The following is an 11,687-nucleotide window of genomic DNA, read 5'->3' as shown; positions in this document are numbered from 1 at the left end:
TTGCTTCCAGCTGCTCCCCATGTCTGCCCTGCAGAGCGAGGTGCCCCCATCACCCAACCCAGGGGGACAAGCTCATCACCCTTCCCCCTGGCAGTAGCGCAGGGAGCAGAGGCTGCAGCAGGCACCTGCCCACTGCTCCCAGTAAGGTGACTGCAGTCAAATGGGAAAGAACGTTTCCATGTCCTTTACAAGTGTGATGTGGGAAAGGAACAGTCAGCCCCTGGGGTTGGCATGGCAAGCTGTGTCCCTGCCCAACGGTGCCCCCCGAGCTCCCTCCCTGCCTGAACTGCAGCTAATGGGAGCACGGGCAGTTTGGGGTACAGAGGTTGAGGCATCCATCCCTTGTCCCCCATGCCCCATGACTTGGACACACTTGGCTTGGTCCTTTTCTGGAGCATTCTCTCCCAAACTGGGTCCTTGCCCACTCCTTATCGAAGCAGGAACCAGGTTTTTTTTGCAGAGGGACCTGCTGGGGGACATGGGGGAGGAGGATGGGAGATGGGGCCAAGGGACATCCTGTGAGCCAATGCCCCCACTTGCTCACTGCTGGGCACAGGAACATCCCTGCCAGTGCTTGGAAGCGTGTCTGGGAGGCCGGGAGAGCAGCGTTAGCCTTTTCCAGTTGGCATCAGCTCTGCCTTTCCCTCCCCTGCTCCGCTCTGCAGCAAGTCACCGGTGCTCCTTGCCTGGACAACAACTGTCTGCTGATAGTCATCTCTCCCTTAGGCAGAAGCCCGCTGAAGGGTGTGCTGCTTGGATATGGGATAAGGATGTTTTATAAAGGGGTTAGTTTCCCTACCTCCCCCCCCCTTTTTTTTTCCCCTTCCAGATGACAAGTCATTCTCTGCAGTGGTTTTATTGACAGTAAATCCACTGGCAGCATCAGGGCTGCACGCAGGGAGGGATGGGGCTTCAGGTCAGAGTGGATGCACACGTGGATGTACTTGCAAGCCCTTGTTTTCCACCATGCAAGAAACCCCAGTGAAGTGGTACTGTGTCTACAAGCCAGGGGACTAGTGGTCCCTGAATTCCCTGGGACCCTTTCCTACAGGAACCAGGGAAGAAGCAAACAGTCAAGAGGGAAACTTCCTTGCTGCTGGCCCCCAGCCAGGAAGGATGCAGCTGCATCCTTGGAGTCGAGTGGAGTGTGGGGAGCACAAGCATTTCCGCATTATTTTTCGGAGGAGCCACGTGAGGGCTTTGTTAATTCCTGCTGGGAGAGGCAGTGGGACCAGCTGAGGGCTGTGAGCTGCATGAGGAGCTAACCATCACCCCCACGTGATAACTGGCTAAAGGCAGAGAGCTGAGGGGTGGGCTGGGGTCTGAGAGTGATGGGTAGTGGGGTGTGAGGAGGAGAAGGAAGAGGAAGAGAGCTGCTGTGGTTGTATCTTCCCTGTGCAAAATAGGTGTTCAGCCCCTGCTCAGATCCAGTAGCTGGGGCTCCCCTCAGGCATGCCCACAGATCCAATTAGTGTGGAAAAAAAAAGTAATTAAGGGAAGGTGCTGCAGTGCTGAGGCTCCCAGTGCAGGCTCCAGCAGACAGACAGGCACCACTATGTCTTGGGAACAACTCCCGAGCTCCAGCCAAGGGATAACTCAAGCCCTGGGGCTATTTTCTCACCTTCCAAGCCATGTTTGTCCCTGCTCCATCATGCAAACCTCTCCTACAAGCAAACTTCCATCCTCCTCCTTGGAAGAGCATCCCATCCAACAGGGCAAGAGCATCTCCAGAGCAAGGATGGGTTTGCAGGGATGGGTAAGAAACGCTTTTCCATGGTTTTTTGGGGGTTATGCCCCTTCTGTCACCTCAGGCCAGAAATTCATGGGGAGAGGGGGGGGCAAAAAATCCAAGCCCCTCTCAAACCTGGGCTGAGTGACATGTAAAATATCTTCACAGATGATCTCTGCTAATGGATTGCAAATTGCTTCCATCAGCTCCAGTATTACAGATTGCTCATCTGAAATTGCTTCCAGGAGCCCATTTTGGGGCCAAACACTTCCTAGCTTGGGGAAATAACCATCAGCATCATTAGCAACAGTAAATTGTATTCAAATGAGGCACTGTGGGGCCTTACTAGGACTTTTTTTACACACTCCTTCCTATCTGGTGGGGTAGCTCCTGCATTAGGGGCTTGCTGCATCTGCATGGGGCTAGGTACCGCTTCTCCCAGGCCCCGTTGGCCATTCCCATCGCTCTGGGCTGCTGCTCAGGGCATTGATTCGCTCCAGCTCTGAACCAAGAGCAGCTCTGTATCTCCACATTGGCCCTGGTAGAGGTCCAGGGCTTCCTAATTCATGAGCACGTCGTTAATTATCTGCTGGAAGCCAAAGCCTCAGCATCTTGGTGAGACTAACGAGGCTATTAGCAGAGCTGCTTCTTGCCATTGCTGGCTCTGGCTGGCCCTGAGCACGTTGCCCTCCTGGGTTGGCAAAGAGAGGAAGAGATAAGCTTTTCATTGCATCTTTTGGCTCCTATTTACTCTTGCCATTTAAACCGTGCCTGGCCACTTCTGAGACCTCTGCAAAGCAAACCACTGTATCTAAATCCTGGGCAAACCAGAGCCCAGCACAAAGCAGCTTGGCGATACCGCGGAATTTCTAAATCAAGCACATCCCCATCATCCATCCCAGTGGCAGTGGATGCGAAGGGTCGGACAGCTTGGGCAGAGGGTCAAGCCACGGCACCCGTTGCTGCTGCTCACAGGAGGAGTTCCCCACCAGGGTTATCCAGAGTAAAAAAATGCCCTGCTTTAAATCAGCAGTTTGCCTTGCCTTCCTGCTCCGAGCTGCTGGGTCACTCGCCCCCGTGCAGAGTGTCTCCGCCTGATTTATGCCGTGTTGCGCTGCGCGCTCTCGCTTGCACCCGCTTGGCTCTCCCGGCGCGAGGAGCAGCCAGTCCATTAAACACTGAGTCATCCTCAGCGGCATTTAATTTTGTGAGGGGCAGCAGTTTGGATAATTAAAGGCCTCCGTGGCCAAAGCCAGAGGCTGTGGAGAAAGCAGGGCTGACGGGGAAGGCGAGGACACCCGGCAGCGCCAGTTAATCAGGGTGCCACTGCCACAGCGGTGTGGTCCAGGCAGAGAGGTGGCTCCCCCTCTCCCAATCCTGCCTCTTCCTTCTAGCATTTTTGGGGTGGTTTTTAACCTTTTCCTGCCTCAGACAAGGGCTTCCTTGGTCAGGTGAGTTCGATGATGCTCTGTGCTATTTCTGCCCGGATTAACCACGTCCTGATGGGATCTCCCGTGGGCAGATACGCTATCTGGAGGCCTTGGCTTATTAAAAGGACAAGCTGTTCAGGGAGCTGGTAATAAAGCCATGAAAGCTTTTACGAACCAGAGTTGAAGGCACTAATATCGCTGTGCTCTGCGTGGGTGAGAAATTAGACAAGAGTTCCTCCGTGCTGATGGGGTTGGTTTTTTGTTTTTTTTCTCCTTCCCCCTATTCATCTTTCTCAACAATTATCTTTTATTTTGATATCTTTCTATTTAAACCTTCAGAACCGCGCTCAGGATAAAAAGGAGGCTGAATCGCTTAACAACCAGGCACCTTGCAGCGTGGGTGTGGGGGAAGCTGGAGACACAGAGAGCGGTGGGGAAGGTGACTCGGACTCTGATGGGGTTTTGTCAGTGGAAACTGTCCCCAAGGGCTAGGAGACAAACTCCTGGGGGCCTGTCTCCTGAAGGAAAGCAGGTAGACCTCCTCACCGACAGCACTGGGAAGAGCCGTACTGCTGCGTCATGTGTCGCCTGGGTCTGAATATCTGGGGTTTCCTCCTCATCACCCTTGGATCTAGGTGCCCCTCAGCCACTTTGGGGCTGCTGTGTTTTTTCCAGTCCCTTTAAGGTGGTTTCTTCTCTTGCCATCCTGGAAATCCTGCCATCGATCAGCCACAGCTTTCCGGAGCTGCCAACAGCACGGCGCAAAGCGAAGGCGGGCGGAAGCCCTGCGGAAAGTCACTGAGCTGAGAGTGCGGCTTCATTAGCTGGAGCAATTAGCGTGAGGCGATGCAAAACCACTGGCTACCGCTCAATGACTGCCCTGAAACTCTTTCCCCGTGCACTTTGGCTGGCTGCTGCCACCCTCACTCGGTTTCACCCTAACAGCCTCTCAGCTGGGACGTGCTCAGCCCAGGGGCTGTTCCCTGAAGGGTCTGAAGATGGACCCACATCAAGAAATGTGGGGCAGAGACCAAATAAACTCATTTCACAGGATGCTGGGCCATGCCTGGGTCAAAGCAGAGATCTGTGCAGTTGCCTCCATGTCCTGCAGCTCTGCCTGAGGTCAGCCCTCCTGGCTCCTTGCTCTTCACCGCTCTGATTTCCATAGTAGATGCTGTTTTGGAGCTACATGAGAAGGAAGACCCGGCGCTGCTGTCAGCCCAGCAAAGGCAAACACCTCGCTGCAGTCCCAGACCGTGCACACAGAGGTGAGATGCTGGGATGTGTGATGTGCAGCGCAGGGCAAACGGATTCCCCAGCTCCTCCCTGGGTGTGGATCTGGCCCTGGGGCTGCTCCGCTCATCCGATGCTGTTCCTCTGCCCGCGCTACCCTGGCTTTGCTCTGGGCTGCTCGTCCACCACGTCCTTGACGCTGCCACAGAGCCTGTTCAGATCACATTTTCTTTCATTCCCTCTGACACCGGTTGTGGTCACAACAAAACTCATCTCATTAAGGAAACGCTGAGGATAGCTGGAAGGGGACATGGATCCCCCCCCACCCACCCCATCTGGTAAGTGCCAGGTCGGGCCAGTGGCACACGCTTGCTGTGGCCCCAAGCGCTGCGGAGCCTTGATGGGAGAAGGCAGCTCATGTGTCTTGGGTGTGCAAACGTGCTCCAGCAGCCTGGGCAATCGCCCAGGAGCCGAAGAGTTAACACCGCCGGCGTGCAAGTATCCTCCAAACAGCACCGATGGGAGCAGAGGAGCCTCTCTGCTCTCTCCAAGCTGGCAAACAAATTAAAGCAATGTTGCAACTAATGCGTTTCTTTGCAGCAGAGAGGAGGAAAAGCTCTGCTCAAAGGCTGAGGAGACAAAGGCAGTGCAGATGGGTGCTGGGGGACCCAGGGAGCGCCACGTGCTCTGCGCTGCTTTGCTTGGAGCTCAGCTCAGATTTGTTGCTACAGCTCCATGACAGCGGCTGGAATAACCTGGGGAGGATTCATGGGAACCGTGGCAAGGCCGGTGGAGGAGGAACCTGCCTGGGGAGGGCTGTAGCTGGGAGTTACTCCGTATTGCTGCTCCTTGGTGTTTGTGTCCCATGTCTCCAGGAGGGATTTCTAGAGAGGGAATATTGCACTAGATGCTCCAGGCATATAGATGAGTGCATCTTCTTCCCAGCAGCCATCTGACACAGAGTTGTCCAGCATCCCCAAAAATGAGGTCCCACTCGGCATCTTCTGCCCTTATTTGCCTTGATGAGAAATTAAATGGAGAGAGGCAAATCCCCTAAAACAATTTAATGAAGCTGCTGGCTCTGGTGGCCCCGGCGGAGGCTGGTGGGTGCATGGGGGAGGAGGCTGGTTGGCGTTGGGTTTGGTGCGTGGTGAAAGTGCTGGTGGAGTTGGGCAGCCTGGACCTGCAGCTGCTGTCAGAGGGCTGCTGTGGGTCCCTGGCATGGCCCTGTCATTGTCCCTGCTCTGGTTACAGAAAGGACACGTTTCTCTCATTATAAACGGGGGGTTTGCTATCCTCCCCTGGCAGCCAAGCCCGTGCAAGGAGCAGATGGAGCCCATCTTGAACATGCAATCTCAGCAAAAGCAAAGCCAATAAGTGAGTTAATTACCAGCATGTTATGTGAGAGCTGGGGATTCCCAGGGGACGGTGGAGATGAAGCAGCCCTCCGCTTGCCATCCGCAGCTGCAGGAGCCGTGCGTGCCGGAGGGGCCGGGGGGGACCCGGCTGGCCACTGTGGGAGCTGAGCTGCCCTCCCTGGGGACAGCTCACCTGCAAAAACCCTCCCTGGACTGACTGAGAGCTTTGCAGATATTATTGAGGTCGTATCCATCCCTTCCCTGGGGTTTTCCTGGCTGTGTCTCATGAGGTATATTCACGGGGTGGCTGCAAAGGGCCAAGCAGTGTCTGCTCTCCACAAGATAGTTGTGGCTCTGGCTGTGACAATAGGAATCTACCCCAGGGCAGAGCATCTTTTGCCTTTGTCTCACTGCTGAGGAAAATTGGGAGAGAAAGAACAGCAGTTCCTCAACTCCCTGGTTTCAAAGTGAATTTTAACTGGGCTCGACAGACCTCTGGCCCCTAAACCTGGTGCCTTTGGGGCAGCTTTGCCATGTGATGCTTGCCCAGGGATGTGAGGGATCTCCCAGCCCAAGTGCCTGGCTGGAGGCAGCGTGCTCAGCTCCACCAGCCAGAGGATGCAGATGTGCTGGTTTGCCCTCCTTGGTGCTTTGCTCTGCTTCCTGTCAGCTGAGCTAAGACTGTTTGTACTCCCTTTAATCCACAAATGGTTACAAACTCGATTGCCCTGTGCTGGCCTGCAGCTCCTGTCCACCCATCGTCCCCCCTCCCACCACGTATCTGCCTGGGAGATAAGGATGGCAGTGGCTTTAATTCCTCACTTATGCACTGACTGCCAATCCTCCTGCCCGCTCAACCTTGATAAATATTGCACAAAGATTTGGCTGCCAACGTGCTGGAGATAAAGGTCCAGTCCCACCAGATCTCCTTCTTCTGTGCCTTTTGTCTTGTTATGTGTCCAATTTGTTAAACAACCCACCTGCTTTTGCCGTCTCTGCTCCAGCTTTGGGTTGTTGTTAAGCCTGGGAGTGAGCTCCCTCCTGTCCCTGCCCAGCCTTGGGTGGGAATTGAGGACTAAGAAAAGGCGCTGTCATTTCCAGCCTTGAATTGTCATTGATTGGGGGATCGATAGTGGAACCTGCTTTGCCTCAGCGCTCTCCCAGGCCCGGCAGGATCCTCTTCGCTGGCATCACGCGGGTGCCAAGGTGCTGCTGTGACATCCACGAACCCGACCCCGGGAGCAGAGCCAGGATTTGGGGACACTCCTGCACAGCTAGCCTACAACAGAGAGACCACCTGAGGCTCTGGCTGGGCTTAGCCTTCCTAAAAATCCTCTTTCTACCTCTGTAGCCAGGCTGGTGACAAGGGAAAGGCTAATGTTTGGGAGGCATTGCCAGGAGCTGAGCTGCATCTTGCCCACCCACCACGTCTGGGTTTGCTGGAACTGGCTCCCACAGCTCAGAAACCCACAAATATCTTCCAGAGAGTGCAGCAGTGGTGGGAGCTGCTCAGCTGTGTGAGGGGGAGCGACGCTCAGCACTGAGGGTCTCTTGTGAGACCGTGCGGACAAAAGTCCTGATGCTGCAGCAGCGTGGGAGCATCAGTCCTGACTGAGCCTCAAATTCCAGGGATGCTGTAGGCAAAAGGACAGGCAGAGGCTATCGATTGTGGTGGGGAGGGAGAAACAAGAGGAGGGAAGGTCTCAAGCAACCTTATCGCCGCGTATAGATCTGGTTTGGCAGCATCTGTTAGAGCTGATATCCCCCCTTCGCGTCCTCTCATGTAGCATCCTGAGTGTCATCTCTGTTGTAAGAAGATGGAATTAAAAAAGGAGATGAGTGATGCTCAGATCTGGAAGTGTTTGAGCTCAAAGGTGGCACGTATGTCTCTTATTCGTGCCGTCCTGCTGGAAGAGCAGCTGTCCCGGGTGGCTTCAGACGCTCTTTAGCTTACAGGTCTCTGAATTCCCCAGTTTGAAGGTGGCTCTGACAACGTGGTTTGATCACTATCACTTCTAAATCTGTAAGAAATGTCATCTAAAGTGCAACAAATAACCTTCTGATTATCTGCTGGATCCTAATGCTACTCCCTGGAGATAACAAGCTGCAATTTTCCCCCTGGGCTGTAAAATAATCGCCCCAATTACTCCCAAGCAGTGGTTATTAAACTCACGGCACTGCTTTCATTTACAAAGCAAAAATAATTAAGCAGGTGTCTGAGTTCCCTGTTTGGCTGGGGGTGGCCGGGGTTATTTCTGCTTTGTTCTGGGAAAGAAACTCTGGGAGGCTATGGAAAACCTCCACGGCTTTTCCGCTCCGCGTGGCACAGTTCTGTCAGGAGCGGTACAGAGGAGCTGTCAGATGAGCCACCAAACAAAATGCAGTTGGTGTCTGTTAGCGCTGGGGTTGGTATCCCAAAGGATTTCACCTCTAGCCAACTGTAACATCAGAGGGATTTAGGGAGGTAGGGTAGTTAGCGAAGCTGAAACGCGGTGGGCAGATGAAATCAAACCCTGTGCCCTCGTGGAAGTTGATGTGCTGGTTGGGGTTAGTGGGATTGGCTTCAGGTATTACTGGGCTGTGCACAGGATGCCAGTGGCCCATCCCCAGAAGAACTGTACCCTGGTTCCATCTGTTTCCCAGCAGAGAGGACAAAGGGCAAACCTGCAAAGAGAGGGATGCCACAGCTGAGACGTGCACGTCGCCGCTGCGCCTCTGCCCGCGCGCGTGCCTTTGATCTCCACGTGTGAGCGTGCTTCTGCACCCACACGTGCAGCCAACACACAGGGGCTTGCTCGGCCAGGAAGGCTTCCACTTTCCATAGGAGAAGAGCAGTGAAAGCAGAGAGAGGGATGACCAGGGATGGAGGGATGCAGCGCTGGTGAATTATGTATGACACAGGGAGGAGAGCCGTTATCTGCACGGACAAAAGTCTGTGCCAGGCAGCCCAGCTCTCTGCTGTACCTGTACCTTCCTTTTGCCCATGCTTTATCTCCGCTCCCAGCTTGTAATTCAGCCTAAATATCAGAGGAAGCTGGAAGATTAATTTTCTCTGTTTGCATGGCAAAAGAGGCACGCTCTCACTCCAGACTCCCAGCCGCTTAATCTGCCGCCGAGGCCCGCCGAAGGAAAAGGCAGAAATTTATCAGTGGTGGCAGGTTGCTGGCATGGGGAGAGGAGGTTTGGACCTGGTGGCTGTGTTCAGCCTGCGGATGCCTGTGAGCAGGTCATGGGCTCATAGCAGGGCTCGGTGTGTGTGTGATTTGGGTTGGCGGGGGGGGTGTTGGACCCGATGATCTCTCGTGGTCCCTTCCAACCCCTACAATTCTGAGAGGCTGTGATTTTTTGGGGGGACACTAGGAAAATACAAAACCTTGCCCCATAGCCAGCGTTAGGGCCTGAAGGAATGTGTGGGGCTCAATAAAGGGCGAGGCGTTCCCTGCCCTGCCACCGTGACCTGCGTTCCCTTCCAGCGTGGGACTGTTCGCGGGCTGTGGGTCGCTCAAATATTTAAGAAAAGCCAAGTGTATTAATACAAAAACTGGATAAAGATCCCTTGAGTTTAAAGCAGGAAGCATCAGCTCAGCTCTTATTTTCTAGTTCTCTCCCTTAGCTTACTCTCTGGCTTAAATGAAATCATAAATATCAGCCCACAAAGGTCCTTTGTCAGGGCACGCAGCTCCCAGCGACAAGAGGTCATTCATTAAAAGCCAGATGAAGGCAATAGAGACTCCCATTGTTTTTTAACGAGTTCAGGATAAGGCCGTGGCTTCTCCGCTGACATTAATGCACTGTTTCGCTACGAGGAGCAGAGGGGAAGGCCCACGTGTCGCTGCAGACAGGTTTGGCTGATGCCATCCGTGGGCTCTTTACCCTGATGCCATGGAAGAATTATCCAGGGTTCATGCAGGCAGGAGAGCCCAGATAAACCCTGTTCCTCAGGGTGCAAACAGGGCTCCTTCCCCAACCCTCCTCGCAGGCCGCCGCGCGGGTGATGCGCGGAGCAATATTTGGCACAGGGAAGCGATGGCAGCTCCCACTCCCACCCAACGGCATGAGCATGATGCCATCTGCTGGCTCACAGCTCGGGCTGGGCGTGAAAAAATTGGAAATGAATTCCCAAAAATGTCCAGCTTCCTCTGGCTAAGCCCAGGCTGCTCAGCCTGACGGGTATTTTTCCTCACGCTACTGAATCATTCCTTGCCTAACCAGTGCTGAATTAACACAGAAAGACAAACACACTTCAGATATTTTTTTCTGGGTTGTATTTTTGGTTTAGCTCTGAAGAAAGGTTGCTGTCTTAAAGTTTCTAGTTCCACTTCCTATTCCTGGCCTCCCCCTCCCCTCCCTCCCCCCCCCACCCCATTTTTTTAATTGAATGACTGTTGATGAAGACCATCATGCTCTAACTGGTTGTGGATTAAAAGGAACTTAATAAAGGTTTCCCCTGAGCACAAAGCTGCACAAATGGCTTTGCAATTCTGGAGTTAATTAGGCAGGAGCTGGGCAGAGAGATTTGTATTTGCAAAGCTCAACCAGAGGATGAGGCTGGGAGGGAAAGGTTTGGTCTTTTGCAGGGCTGCTTGCTAGCAGAGCAAGGTGCCAGGGCAGATTTCTTTGCATCCTGCCCTAGAAAATTGAGGCATTGGGAGGGGTCCCAGTGAGCATCATCATAAGCAGATATCCTGGTCGCATCGTGGGGTGCACAAGTGCTGCCCAGCAAGGGAGTCTCTGGGCTGGAGGAGGGGAAGGGGCTAAAGCCCAAACAGAGCGAAACTGCAGGAGGAACTGGAGGAGAATTTCTGCTGCCTGAAAATGTGAAGTGCTTCCGCCAGTAATTGCCGGAATCATCAAATTAGCATAAATTCTATTAACAGTTTCCCAGATGAGACATTTCAAGGCTTCTCCCTCCCTTCCCCGACACAAACAAAAGAGAATATAATTACTTTGCAATAAAGCAGCTCCTGAAAAGGCCCTCAATCCCTATGCCTTTTCTTCTCCCTTGACATAAAGCTATATAGGAAAGGTGCTTCTGACCTCTCTGCTCTCATCGTGCATCACTCAGGAAGGAGGAAAGAATAAATCTATAAAGCATTTAGGGACAGGGGCTGGGTCTGAGCAAGTGGTGTGTGCTGTAGGGCCACAGTTATATCATATCAGCAGGTGAGGAGGGTTCTGAGAAGCTTTTTTGGGGTTATTCAGTCCCTGATGCCCTTAGAGCTCCCACCCATCACATTTCAGAGGAGGATTTGGAAGTGCAATGTCTGTACACATATGGAAGGAATCTAATTTGAAACCTGGTACCTAACTCAATAACTCACTGCAAGCACCACAGAGGCAATAATCTAAAATCATGGGCCTTTTTATTGGCCTGAGATTGCAGATGACAATTTAACAGAGAAGAGAATTTGCTTATGAGCAAAAGCCTCCTTGACCCTTAACAATGACACTAAACCAACTAGCCTGCCTATAAATATGAGCTGCCAATAGAGACATCTTAGCTGTGAAGATTTAATTACAGGCAGGAGCTGCAGGAGAGCCCTGGGACTGACACAAAACCAGCTGAACCTCATCAGAAATGGGTGGACAAGAAGCACCGGGGTGGGATGCGCATGCACAGGAGGCTCTCAGTGGAGCCAGGTGGGTCTTCAACTTGCTTTCCAAGAGAAAATTGGGCTTTTGGATGATTTGTTTTTTGGTGCTTTAAGGTCAAATATCAAGGTCAGTGGCTTTCTTTTGCTTTGCCGTTCACTCAGAGGATGAGTCGTGTCTCTTCAGCACCTCTGTTCCACTATAAAATGTAGATAATTTTGACTATTTCCCTCAAGGAAGCCTCGTTAATGTTTACTTTTCAGAGGGCCTTGAGGCTTTTTACAATCTATTATGAATTAATTATTATTAATTAAGTTAAGGCTGACTATATCCCCTAAACAAAGC

This window comes from Gallinula chloropus, assembly GCF_964237585.1.
Source record: "Gallinula chloropus genome assembly, chromosome: 31".
Taxonomy (NCBI): Eukaryota; Metazoa; Chordata; class Aves; order Gruiformes; family Rallidae; genus Gallinula; species Gallinula chloropus.
Note: the sequence above shows the minus strand (reverse complement) of the source record.